Below are 15172 nucleotides of genomic sequence, written 5' to 3' on the forward strand. Positions count from 1 at the left end.
TTTAGCACAAGAATTATTGTTTAAGGAACTGCACAAGATCTTATACCATTTTGTGTCCCATGTAATAGGAGCTTTAATGATATTATATATTTTTTAATGTCCATTAAACCTATAAAAGAACATTTAACACGGGGTATTAATAAACAAATATGTGTAAAATTAATCTGTTTTATAAATTATTGAATATTGCTTTTAATTCACTGTATTGCTCTAACGTAGTGTCCTATGTAGCATTAGGGCTGTAAAACTGTTTGGTATTTGTTATAAGTAATTTTAAATATCTATATTACAATAAGTGATATCCATGATATTATGTATCAAACTGATCATCTTGCCTTCATGTATATTAAAAGAGATAGCTGATACACTGAATTATAATGATTAGTTATTCTGATATATTTTTTTATTCTCTTTTTATGATTATTAATTATTATTCATATACAGTTTCTAACTATCTGTGAAGCAGCCGGGTATTTAGGGAGTTTTTTTTATACGTATATATTTATTTCTTCCATACTACTCCAGATAAGAATCTGCAGTGCGTATTTTCAACTGAAATTTGTTTAGAAGAAATGTGAAAACTATAACTTGAAAAAAATCCGTTTTAAATTGTTCAAGTGTCAATTATATTGACAACCAACATGTTCGTAGTTGTTATTTATTAGGTATATCAATGCCAGTTGGCATCACATCTCAAAATAATTCAAGTAGCGACTTCTGCTTTGTGGGAATGTGAAGAGGAAAATGAAATTACAGATCACATTTTCTTTAACTGTAGATTATTATTATTATATACACTAGCAGCTGTTGCATGTACCTCTGATGAACTGTGTTTTAAACATCGAAAATGTGAATAGAAGACATTTTAAATCTATGTCTTCATCCAGGCAGTTTTTGAACTCATTAACCGAGTGTGCACCATCCACTTTCTCGGGAAGACTATTCCATTGCTCCTCAACTCGGTTTGTCAGGAAGTTCTTCCTGAGGTTGGATTTTAATTTTTGTACATTATATTGCTCTGTTAAGGCTTTAGATGTTTCAATCAAGGCACCACACCGCCTTTAGCTCTTACAGTGAACTCAAACCAAAGCTCCCTTAAGCGCTCGTCATATTCCTTAGAAAGACCATCATTTTAGTTGCCCTTCTCTGGACTTTCTCCAGCAACTGTCATGTCATGTATGTCTTTCTTAAAATAGGAACTACGGATTAAGTAGGCATACTCCAGTAGTTATTACCAAATGACGACTTTTTATTGGATATTCTGTCTTTTCCACTTAGTGTTCAACATCTTCTTTTCTTGAACTATCCAAAGTTTAACAAATATGTCGACACGAAGTACATTTTAAGTTAGAATCAAAGTAAATTAAAGAATTAAAATTATTCGTTTTCAAAGAAATATATTTATTATTATTTTATTGTTCAACCCTGCTTCTGTGATTTGAAATCTGCTCGTTAAATATAATCAACATAGTTTAGTTTTTTTGTAAATAATTTGTGTAACAATAACATTGGTTTATTCTACGACATGTATCACTCGAATTCGGCTACTTTGCTGCCAAAAGAAAAAATATGTACATATTGACAGCAGAAAGGCAAAAATTCCTAAGCGACATGTAGCCAAATTTACAGAAGAGCCAATTAAAGTTTTTTTTTTGTTAATAAAAAATCTCAAATTTATTCTTTTTTTTAATTATGTAGGAATCATGCCAAAAAAATAAGTATATATGTGATTTTATTCGTAACATATATTTTTATAAAAAAACTTTGATTGGCTGTTCTGTAAAATTGCTACATGTCGCTTTAGAATTTTCACCTTTCATTTGTCGATAGGTATACATAATTTACATGTAATTAAGAGTAAGTACTTATTTATGATAAAAAAAATTTTTTTTAATTTATTTACTATTCAATTTGTATCACAATAGTTGTAATACAGTTTTTTTTGTAATTTTATTGAATTGTGTTATTCATTCTGCCAATAAATAGTATTTATACAATATAGATCTCTCGTATACCAAAAAAATATTAGCTCTCAACTATTTTATAATTATTGCTTTAGTTTTTAAACATTCTTTTTTATATCATTAAAGTTTAATTTATTATTATTTTTGGTGTTTAACGCCTTTGAAAAATACAGTGGAACCTCTATATTCTTCAATCATCTCTTCTTGGGAGTCCAGAGAATATAGAATATGAAGAATATATTTACATTTTTTCCCATGAAATTTGATGAATCTGTTTACAACTCCTAAAAATGGTACAAAAAAGAGTGAGTTAAAGTTTAAAGTCATTGTACTAAATATATATATATATATAGCGAAAGAAGTGAAAGAGGAGGAAGGTTAATGTTAAGAACAAAAGTGGCTATCAATTAAAACAAAACAGCCAATGGTAATTCCAGTTCTGATTATGGGGTCGCAGCGCCAGTGGCAGTGTTGGGAGTGACAACAAATATGTAAAATATCAACGAACATGAGGGAATAAAATTGTTGTCAAAATGTGACAATTTTAGAATATTAGGAATATGGGAATAGACAATATAGAGGTTCCACAGTACACATTTATTTTATCGTGCACTGTTTAAGCCAAACCATCATTAACGATCTATATTACATTTGAAAAATGTCCAGATTTGTTGTTACGTTTTTGTCCTATTTTTTATGGCTTTAGAAGCGGATTAGACAATTGTTAGTCTGAACTTTTTTATTATGGTATTCAGAACAATGATTTATCCAGTATTTTTCTAAATAGCGTCTTTACTTCCTATGTATTTTTCAGTAGCATACCGATTTACAAAATAATATTTTTGTCATTGGAAAATTAAAATAATAATATGTTATATACCTTATCACAAAGTAATTGTAAATTTCTCCTCTATATAGATTTTCTTTATATCAATTTGGTCCCGTATTACAAGACATGAGATTTACCAACATTCAACTATTTTTTTGTAAAGGAAACCGACAAAGGCAGCTTTAAGTTTATTTTAAATATTACAATGTAAAATTTAAGCTGACTAAATTGAAACAAATTTTTATTTGTAAAATCTCTAAAATAATAACCATATTAAATATAAAAATAATGCCCCCTTATTAAAAATGTTTAAGGGAGGGGGGAAAGCAAAAGAGAGAGAAAGAAAAACCCCCTTTTCCTCCCTTTATTTCATTTTCCATAATGAAAATGTCCTTTAATCCAATACTTGCCTCTTATTCCTTTTCCTAGACTCTGTCATATGGATGTGACGCCTTGACAATGAGCAGTCGTGTTCTCAACCTAGGGGGTATATTAATTTAATTATTTTACATCAAGTAAATACATAATTGAAACATTTAGCATGGAAGATCATAAAATTAATGCTTCAAATATCAATTTTATAATAAAAGAATTTAATTCATGTCTATTTTAATAGTGGGCCCAAATTGTTCATAACAAGCAAAAATAACATAACCACACAATCATTATAATGCATACAGTTAATATATTTAAAAGCTTATTGTTGAACAAATATAATTAATTATAATATAAATAATTACACTTAACAATGTACAAAGAGTTTTTAATTGTTTTGTTATTGTGTTGTTTTAGGTGTGTTTTATTTTTAATCTGTAACAAAGTATCTTATATGACTTTTTTAGCTTTTACTTAACAAGCACCAAATACTGTTATGTTGTAATAAATATTAGAAACATATATTATTTTTGTTTGTAGAAATGTAACTGAAATATCAGGGTATATATTCGTAAAGTCTTTTTTTACGTAACTTTGATATTTTAGAACTATGTATTAACAATGTAGCTATATTATTGAAAATATATTTTTTCAGTTTGTATCATGTTGTTTTATTTAACTTGTTTACTTCTTTTATCAATCTAAATTATACTACCAGTTCAACAAAATTCCTAGCAAAAAGAGACAGGTAATAAAAAACAATAGATAAGGTTAATAACAATAATTTCATTCAAAATAACATGACAAATAAAATAAAATGATTAAGGCGGTAAATTGGAACAACATATCTAGCCAGGAACCCTTGAGCAATGGCCTGATATTATGACGGCACAATACTCTCCTATAGCAAGAGTAATTGCCTCATAAACACAGATTTATTGATGTGAAAGATGTCAATCTCCAATGTGATCATGTTCAGCTGCCCGACTGCTCCTGCTGTTGGTGTGGTCAGAGGCAGGTTGGTTCTGGAAGCCGGGAGATAAAAGAGTATATGCTGACGCTGTCGGAGATATCCATCCGAAACATAAAAATTTATAGGTACACTCCAAAATGGCCGAGTTCTGAAATATATCACCATTCCTTTTAAGTTATAAACTGTTGGTCCCCAGTATGGCCAAGAGGAATGCAGTGGTGTAGAGCTATAGATTACAACAAATACTCTATGAGGTAATATCTCACCTCTTGTGAACTCCATATATCCAAAGGACTCTCAAGCCTGCTGTGGACTGCTACTGCTCTCAATTCAATAGCTGTGTATAATGTTCTAAATTTAATTATCCTTTTTGTAATCTTCGTATGTGTAGGTATTTTTTTATATCAACACCTAGAACAATAATAACCTTAATTTTCAACGTGATTCCATTCAATATGTTTTTTTTTGGGTCATACCGTGTGTGTTGGATTTGTTCCGACATTTCGGCTACCATTGCAGGAGCCATCTTCAGGGTAAACTGACTCAGTTAACCCAAAAAAGAGACATATTGTTCACATATTATATTTGTTGAAATTTATTGCAACAGGAAAGGATGTCGAGTCATTTACAGGGTTTATGACTTGTTATTGGCTGATTTTAATGGCCACATTACACACTGTGTAACATCCACCATTCTGCCGTGGAAATAAAATTGGAGGAAATCCAACACACACGGTATCCAAAAAAGAAACATATTGATAACATTGACCGTGAAAACCTTCGCACCTATTTGATTCCATTTGCTCACATTTAGGGTTATTCTAATTATTTACTGTCTTCCGCCAAAACATTATACATAGTTCAAATAAAAAAAACATTTTAGATACTTTTTGTGGATGTAGCGTAGCCATTTCATGGACCCATATGCACGTTCTGGAGTATCAAATATATTTTATTATTATACAATTACCACGTAATTTAAAAAGGAAATAATAAAAATGAAAGATTGTTTTATTATTATATAAGAAAATAGACAAGAGATACGAAGACTTTCTTTATGCATACGAGGGTTGTCCGTTTACTTTTTAGTTTTGCGCACAGGGACTAGAGGGCGCCATTAATCAAATGTCACTATTAAAAAGAAACTGAGCTTGAAAAACAATTAATTGTAGCGCCATTGCGATTAGGCGGTACCGCGTATCTAACATAACTATCTTACAGTTACAGTACAGTTATTCCAAATGTCTCATATGTATATAATTAATGTATTTTTTCTGTAATAGACAATTTATTAAAATAATGCACATCCAGAAGTGCTCATCAAAGATCAGCTGTCAGTTGATTAAATTTCCAATCTTCATTTTTCTCCAATGGTTAAAACTCTAAGAAAATCAAAGACAATATTTTTTACTGTCATGAACAGAAGTGCCCACGTACCTAAGTTGACCCTTACTTTCATAAAAAAAATGCATCTTCTTCAAGCTGTAATATAAGCATAAATTTAGTAACTAAATAACAAAGTAAAATTTAGCTTTACATAACCCAAGTAAAAAATATTTATTTGCATTGAAGGGAAACTTACGAGTTAGTGTTAGCAAACAAACTGTCAGGCTCAAAACACATCAAAAGGCAGACAACCATTATTAATACATTTTAGGGGTTTGTAACTTATATGCTACAGGAATTGTACAGAAATCTAATGGGGAAAAAATGCGTTCATTTTTAGAAAAAAATATTTTAAAGTGAACATAAGTTCTTATGTTTATTTATGTTTGACCCATAGAATTAAGAATAGTCCAGAAGGAGCGTAGACTCATATTTGAATACATCGAACTGTGTCCAATAATTCCCCCACTATGCCTCACTTTCGCCGCGCGCATTCGCGAAGTCACCGCGTAATGTTGCGCGATGGGAAAAAATATAATTATAACACAAATGTCAGGTAAAAAATAAGCAATCTGTTAATTTCTCTTAAATTTTATTGTGCACGCGGAAATATTGATTGACACAACAGAGTAGATAAATAAAGGGTCATATAATAAGAGTAATTAAATTAATGAACTTTAAACTTACAATATTAAAAAAAATATATTTTACATAAAACTGACATGTTTATATCATATATAATGTCGGTCAAATGTCCACGATAGAGTTGTTTAATCCGAGATTCAATTTTCATTAGTTCTCTCATTAGATGAGAAAAGTAGGGTAAAAAAAAGACTACCCTGGCAACACTAACGAAACGTTCATTTTGTTTCTTCGACAATCTGAAAGATGGAAAAATAATTAAATTTTTAAGTAATGCATTTGTTACATACACATTCATTTGCTAATTACACATGAAATGTGATTGCATCCCGTTTCTTTAAGATCCTAGCAGAATTTCTACACTTTAAAAGTCGGGTTGTGGTCCCGTGGCTAGTGTCTCGGACTCACAGACCAAAGGTCCGTGGTTCGAATCCCACTCTACCCCAACTTGATTCCATTTTCTAATAGTGAGTTATTTAGAACTCGTTGAGAATGGCCCTCAAAATTAAATATTTGGGTAAATTATAAGAACGCAAATATTTCTTTAAAAAAAAAAAAAAAGGACACAGCACGGCATAGTTGAATCAGGAGTTGCGTACTGAGCGACGTCTACAAAGAAACTAATGGGCAAAACGTAAACCTACTTATTTATGAGTAGTTGAGTCGCCTTCTGTTTATGTGCGTATGCGGTTTCTGGACTATTCTTAATTCTATGGTTTAACCATTAAATTTAGAGTGTACAATTACTACCCAATAGCACTCATCCTATATGAAGTGTAACAAAAATGAATGAACACCACTTCAGTGCCCTACGCACCTGGAAGCGAATGGGGAAACAATGATGATTATGAAATCTAGTAATGCCATTACTTGTAATGAAAGCCTTATTTTTTATTTCGAAAAACGTTTGTAAATAACTCTCAGTAAAGATGTCAGGTGTCAGTCATGCTAGTGGAGAGAGATAAATTGATTCTTATCACATCAACACCATTGCTTCACACTTTAACCTTACAATCGATAAATTATAATTCCTTTTCAATAATGTTTTATATAAAAAAACTAGACAAAGATGTTACCTATTCAAATTTTTCGTGTCAAGTTTAGTAAGCAGTTTTTTTTACTTTATCGACCTATTGCGTATTTTTATAACTAGACAACATTTTCTTATGATTATTTCGATCAAAATGGACCGATACGTATCTCAAGAGATATAATGAATTATTAAGGAATGTGGAAATCTAGACTTTAAAAGGGCTTACCGTATAAAAGACACAGTATTCCTTTACTAGCATAGGGCTGCCATAATAAACTGAAAACGCGTCAATAAACTATTTTAAACAATCTACAATACCTCGAATATGCGACCAATATAACAATATATTTACCGTGGTTGATATTTTTTGTGACAATGTATGTAAATTTAGGTCAAAATTTATAGAAATAAATTTTGAGAGAAGCAGATATTTAACTTTATTGTTATTATTATTTTATACATATTTTTTCATTTCGTTTCTTTTACATTTATTATATTGAACATAATTTAAATTATTGTATTCAGTGTAAACAATTTTTTTGGTGTGTGCATGAGTTTCTTACTCTAATATACAAAGAAATTGGCAATATATGTGTACATATTGTTTGTTTACCTAATAAAATAAATAAATGAATAAATAAATAATGTGTACAGGTGTTTCCTCATATGCACTGCATAACCGACATCTAAAAGTTTTGGAAAGGTTCATTCTAGCAAGGTGTTGTTTGTTCAATCTGCAGTGCCCTGTAGGAGCTTTATTGACAACTCTCACTTGATTTCATGTCAAATAATATTTTATGTTTTCAAGATAATGTCGGTCAAATGTCCACCACAGAGTTGTTTAATCCGAGATCCAATTTTCATTAATTCTCTCATTAGATGAGCAAAGTAGGATAAAAAAAAATACTACCCTGGCAACACTAACGAAATTTCCATTTTGTTTCTTCGACAATCTGACAGATGGAAAAATAATTAAATTTTTAAGTAATGCATTTGTTACATACACATTCATTTGCTGATTACACATGAAATGTGATTGCATCCTGTTTCTTTGATCCTAGCAGAATTTCTACACTTTAAAAGGACACAACACGGCATAGTTGAATTCAAATCAGGAGTTGCGTACTGAGCGACGTCTACAAAGAAACTAATGGGTCAAAACGTAAACCTACTTATTTATGAGTAGTTTAGTCGCCTTCTGTTTGATGTGCGTATGCGGTTTCTGGTCTATTCTTAATTCTATGGTCCCGGTGTACCGGGGCGTATGGTAGATCTATAACTAGCTCCATCTAAAAAATATAACAAATATAGCGTTGACCTCAAAAATTTGAAAAATGTCATAGAAATCAGAAATTTATACAGAGTTGAAAGTATGCATATTTTGAATTACCTACCTGAAACGAAACGAAACGTTTTGTGCCCTCCGAGACAAACGGCATGCATTACGTTACCGCGTAATACATACTTGTATGCAATGTTTGTTCGCAGCCGGCAGGCATAACATGACTTCCAAGTGACGAGACGCCAACCGCGAGCCTTTTTGTATGTACTCGTTCTTAAACCCGAAAATTATGAATGAAAACTTGTTTTATACGTTGATAATCGTACGTAAATATACGTAATTAGAATCGTAAAAATCTGCTCTTAACATTTAATATATTTTCAGCGTTATTCTCGATTTATAAAAATTCCCTATTCCCTATTAGGGAAAATTAGAAATCTATCGAGGTCGATCGAGAGATCGATATTATTTTTTTGAACTTGAGTTTTGACAGCTGTCATTGTCAGTTCGTTCGCTGTTTAGTTCCAGTAATTTTGTCATATTAGTGCGTTTTTGTGATTGTTTTCAAAGTTTATTTAGTTTTTTAATGGTTGCTGGTAAAGGAGTACTTCTCAGATAAGCCAAATCTATCTTTATTTTATTATGTTGGTCTTAATTTAAGGTTTTAAATTTCATACTACTAAAATTTTCAGTTTTAGTAGTAAATTGCAACAATAATATTGTTGCTTTTTTCTTTGTTTGATTTTTTAGTTTCGTAATATTTAATTTTCTGAAGAGAATCAAAATGCGTCGCAAGGGACCTCCTGACATCCCCTCTACATCTTCATCAAAGACTTTAATATACTCTTCTCCAATTTTACCAAATAAAGTAAGAAAACTTTGCAAAAATGATTATGTGAAAGATGCTTCAAATAATACTTTAAACATCTTAATCCCTATTTCTCAGTTACCTCCAACATCAAACTAACCTTCATCCTCAGATTTATTAGATATTATCATTAATAAATATACAGAGAGAGACGATGAACCTTTCTGTGTTTTTGTCCAAAAAATGTTCTTCCTAAGTCATTTTTCTCTTTAAATGTCATTGAACTTATATCGTTCCTCGTGCGGGAATAAAATCCATTTACCAAAACCGTGTGTTGGTACAATTCGTCGACTATTTAGCGACAATAATTCAAGTTATGATGTTGCGCCTTGAATCCGCAGCCTATATTATGCAGGTGATGTGCAGTTCTGTATGTAGGCACATAATAAATGAACACCGTATGGTCAACTATAGTTGTATTATTTATTGTAATGTGCAACTGTGTGACCAATATTCATTTACATTTCTAGTAATATTATAAGTTTTGTATGATTAGTTATTTTATGTTATGTATAATTTTTATGTGACAACATTTACAATAACAATATTATGTGGAAGCCTCTAATTGGACTTTATGATATGTATTTATGGTATAATTGATTCTTATAAATGTATAAATGTCTGTTGGCTTTCCAATGAAATAAAATAAAATAAAATAAAAAATAAAACAAACGCCTTCATATAATAATATATGAAAATCGTTTGGTGACACATGGGTATAAAGTTACAATATTTTGAGTTTGTCCAAATGTTTGTAGATAAAACACTGGATTTCACCCCCTAGGGAGTCATTGAGATTAACAAATTACAACAGGGATAGATAGCATTTTAGAGAAGGTAACAATTTGGACAGCATTTTGGCGTCCATTATTTTGTCAAGTACAACATGACAACTCGATGTATATTTTTTATTGAAATCTTTATCTAAAAAAGTTTTTATCTAAAAATCTTCCTGGAATTACATTCGCCCATGCGCTTTGTAGCCGCAAGACGTTTGTAAATCTAGCATCCGTGTGTAGACATCAATCTATCAAAAAAATATTTTATGTTTAAATTTCGTCAATTGGGTCTAGAATTACAACCGTCCATGATCTCTGTAGTCGCATGAAATTTTCATAATTAAAAACGAGTAACTAGAATCCCAACCGTCCATGCGCTAAGTAGCTGCAAGACGTGTTGGGATTCTTATTGGACAGTGCCTTTGAGGTGATATTCACAGAAATGGCGCTGTATATTGTAAATTATTCATTATGATATCACAATTCAATTCCAAGGTGGTTTATGAAATGCTTTGTTTTCGCTTTGGACATTTGACTCATGCACAAAAGGTTCCGGATTCGATTCCGGGTGAGAACACATGTTTTTTCTTTCTTTTCCTCACGCCTGGGTGTTTTATGGTGTAATTTACCACTGCTATTGGGTATCCTGGCCTGTGGTGAAGAAAAAAAACCTTCCAAGGCTAAATAAAACGATTTCTTTTACCCTTCGTAGACGTACTTAGGTACCCCATATTAACCCTTCCCGGGCCTAAGAGGGGTATCTAGGGTCTCCCAGACAGCATTTAAAATAAAAACTTTTGTTAATCATCAATTTATTTTTTTAAAAATTATAATCCAACCCATAATATTAAAAAGGTATCGAAATTATTAAAATATTTTTCAGACAATTTTTTTCAATAACAATTCACATTCGTTTTTGCTCTCCCCCGTGCAAACGTATAAAACGTCACAATTCATCGCTCTACAGTTTAATATTTATTGACATATTAGTCAGTTTTCCCTTGTGTTTTTTGTTATTTGGCGGCTTTTTACCAGCTATAACCACAAAAATCAGATTTTGTGCTTTACATTTTACTTACATTCCCCCTCCCAACTCCCCGCTGTGCCGCCTCGTTAACGCATAGCGAAAATTTAAATCAGCGCTGTTCGACTTGTCACAGAGAGAGCAGCGCGATAACATACGAGTATAGCATCCTCTCGCAACAGTATTTAATGATAAAATGTATGAATTTCGCAGAAAACTCAAAATGTTGCGAAACAGTTTTATAAACACTACCAGTCATATTTATAGCATTTTAGCTAGGGTTTTCCTGGTACCCCCTCAGTAACTCACGGATTTTTTCACGTTCAGGCTCGGAAAGGTTATATTATCTCTTGGAATAATGTAACAGAAGCAAAGTAATTTTAAAAGTCAAGGATGTATTAAAACGGATAGCAAAATGCATGTAATTATTATGTATTCACTTGTAATTCTTCTAGACTCGATTCCAACTCCCTAAGGGTAACCGTGATTTCCAATATTTAATATAATATGTCTTCATTATCTACTATCGATACATAAAATATGTTTATTGACTGTCCGAGCGATGACGTATCGATTGATAATCACAAACAATTAATATCTGCATATGACGATCAAGGATATATTCTGAATGTAAAGGATGATCAGTAGTGATGCGAAAAATCGATTTTATTTATTAACTGAAACGTAACATTTATATAACGAAATTTCGTACAACCAGTGTTTTTAAATTTACAAAACGAATAAAAAAAATATGACGTCGAAAAAGTAAAAAATATAAAAATAATCATCAATAAATAAAAATATTATCATAAAATAAATCAAAACGCCTTTGTTTTTAATAACTTTTTTTCTATCGACCGGTTTCAAAGCTATATAAGATTCTTTATCAAAGTTTACTTAACTAATGGATTCGCAAACCACATGGCAGAAAATAATCGTAATTTCAATAAAGACACTGGATTAAATGTTCTTCATGTTAAAAATAAAATATTAAAATTAGACGACTTGGAAATCTTATAAATTAAAAAAGCAATCCACAACAAAAAATAACTAAACAATGTTTCCTTTAGCCCCTTCCTGTCTAGTTTTAAAGATCGTATCCATCTCACTTTACCCTTCACAAAAAATATATATACAAACATGTAAATAGTTGAATGCTAACATAAAAATTTTACAATGTAAAGCCTTGTTACATGAATTCTTTTTTTCTTAAATGTTTTGTCTACATTTTCTTTTAAGCTCTGCTTAGGAATCTTATTAAAAATTTTAGAAATATCACGTACTACAAAAACACACAAAAATATATGAAATGGATTTAGAAAAATTAATTGTATTTTCAAAATCAATATGGATACGTGGAGAAATGTTTTCATAGATAAGTGTAAAAAAAATGTAATAAAAATGCGTTGCTAGAAAAAGGCGACGTGTTTGGCCTTGGTTGTTGTGACGTCAAGATTCGTGCTAATGTTCTAAACAAATTTCAATGGCCAGGAACAAATAAACACGAATCGTGACATATTAGGGGCGAGGCCAATGGAATGACAGTTTTTTCCGGAATTCATAATTACAAATTAAAAAAAAAAAATTCATGCCACTAATAATTAACAATTTTTTTTTTCTACTGAACAGTATTTTGTTAAAAAATGTAATAAAAAAAAGACATATTTCCCTATTGTATAATGAAGTGTTCTTTGGCCATACTTGTTTAAAAACAAGCCTTCACGTTGTGCTAGCTTTGTATTATGTATATGTATTTTTATTTTTTTTATAAACTTATTGCATAAAATAAGTACCTATACATATTTAATAACAGGGAATCTATATAAAACTAGTGAATAAAAAATGAAAACTGAGTGTTCTCTGTTTAGGATAATCTCTATCTAACATGGCTCAGCCTGTTCTAAGGTGGAGATTTTTTATCTTTTTAAGTATAAGTAGTTCTATACTAATAGAACAATAACAAAAAAACTAAAACTGCTTAGTTATAAATGCCTAGCTAATCAAATGTAAGAAATTAATAATCGTTATTATACAAATATAATGTGTATATATGTGCCAAGAATACATGTTACTTAAACATATATAATATATTTCATTTAAATTATTTATGTTTACTAGAGATGGAAATATGGACAAGGATATTGAAAGGAGGGTTAGTGCCGGTAACAGAGTTAATGGTGCCTTAAAGTCTGTCGTAGCAAATAAGTGTCTATCGCAAGAGGCTAAATTAGCAGTTCATAATGGAGTTCTGGTACCAACCCTAATGTATGGAAGCGAAGCATGGAGTTGGAAAAAAAGGGACGAAAGTAGACTGAATGCTGTTGAAATGCGATCCCTCAGGCGAATGTGCGGAAAAACAATGTATGATAGGTGCCCTAATATCGAAATTAGAGCAGAATGCAAGGCTGAGTTAAGCATTATCGACAAAATTAAGAAAGGTCTTTTGCGATGGTTCGGTCATGTGGAGCGAATGAATGATGAAAGAACGGCTAAAAAGATTTATGATGCGAATGTGTCTGGTTGTAGAAGTCGAGGAAGGCCGAGAAAGACATGGCATGATCAAGTACAACAAATTCTTGAAAGTGGTCATGTGAAAAGTCGGAATAATCGACGTGCGTGCATGAGAAGATGTATGAATGTGAAGGAAGCAAAGGAAGTGTGCCAGGACAGAGTGGTGTGGCGTTCTATCCTCTCTGCCTACCCCTCTGGGGAAATGGCGTGATGGTTAGTTAGTTAGTTAGTAAATTATTTATTGAAAATTCTTGATCGAATTCCATTGTAATGATGTAATAACTTATATTTACATATAAGTTATTAATTGGTCCAAAATAAATAAATAAGTGGAAGTGTACCAAGTATTTTTAAAATTAATAACTTATCAAAATCAATATATAATATAGTAAAATATATAATAAAAAAACTAATATAGTAAGTAATTTAAAACATAAAAATATAAATAATATGTGTACCAATTATATAAAGTACTACGTGTTTTGATTTACATATATTTTTCAAAAAAATCTCTCGCTACACTATTTATATGTGCAGTAATTTTTATTTTAAAATTTGTTTTACATTTTGAGTCTTTTGCATTAAATCATTAAATATTTTTGGAGCAATTACATTATATTTCTTTTTACTAAAGGCGGTTGATACAAATGGGACAGCACAGTTAATTTGTGTTGCTAAACGATATACCTTTGTTTGTAGGTACTGTCAAACCGATACCTATTTTGAAACAATTTTGAGACATAAAATAGCATTTGCGGACGACCTTTTAAAAAGTTAAGGCATCTTTTCCTTATTAATTCTAGCTGATCTGTTGATTATTTTTATAGCGGAGTTTTGTGTAAATTGATTTTTTAAATATTGGTTTTACAAGAAAGCCCCCAACTGGTAATACTATACCTAATAATTGATTCCGCTAATGATTGGTAAATAAGTCACAATGTTTTCATAGTAACAAAATTTTCTATTCTGATTTACAAAGAACATCCACCAAGAATTTTCACTAACTAACTTGAATGAACTTGATTCGGCTCTGTAAATCACCATTCCAGTCCATACAATGTTTATTTATGCAGATCCGTTAGTGAATAAGCTTTGCGGTATAATATTTATGAATAATCTAAATAAATCATGTGAATATACGAAAACCATTAAAGAAATAATGGGAAAAACCCAAATATTATGAAATATTTATTTCTTCTGCATGAATGAATTATTTATGGAAATTTTATACATTTTTAATTCTTTTTAGTCCATTTTTATTAACTCACATAAACAAGCAAGCATATATCATCACGAAAAAATAAGAAATAAAAATATGTATCTATGAAATGCGTATTTGCCAATACTACAATGCAAATTGATATAATAGTAAAAAATAAAAAACAAGTATAAGGTAATAAAAATAAACAAGTAAGTATTTTTTCAATTTATGGAATGTATATTACTAACATCATATTATGTACCTTCTATGTAGGTACAAATATATTTACAATATTTGAGTTTGTC

General features: G+C 30.6%; 1 long non-coding RNA gene across 3 annotated transcripts in view; it reads right to left on the reverse strand.

Moving 5' to 3' along the window:
- Positions 1-3963: 3963 nt before the first annotated feature.
- LOC148275983 (uncharacterized) overlaps positions 3964-15172 on the reverse strand; it is a 41061-nt gene continuing 29852 nt past the window's right edge. Inside the window, exons 1-3 of one of the 3 annotated variants that reach the window (XR_015823891.1) lie at positions 5224-5463; positions 4408-4552; positions 3964-4193 (exon numbers count right to left, since the gene is read on the reverse strand). This is a non-coding gene — a long non-coding RNA (uncharacterized LOC148275983). Of the gene's footprint in view, positions 4194-4407; positions 4569-5223; positions 5464-15172 lie in introns of those variants that run through there. The other 2 variants (XR_015823892.1, XR_015823893.1) reach the window with 2 other exon arrangements.

The sequence above is a fragment of the Micrasema longulum genome, unplaced genomic scaffold (assembly GCF_059751315.1).
Source record: "Micrasema longulum isolate JH-2025_06_02 unplaced genomic scaffold, ASM5975131v1 h1tg001305l, whole genome shotgun sequence".
Classification (NCBI taxonomy): Eukaryota; Metazoa; Arthropoda; class Insecta; order Trichoptera; family Brachycentridae; genus Micrasema; species Micrasema longulum.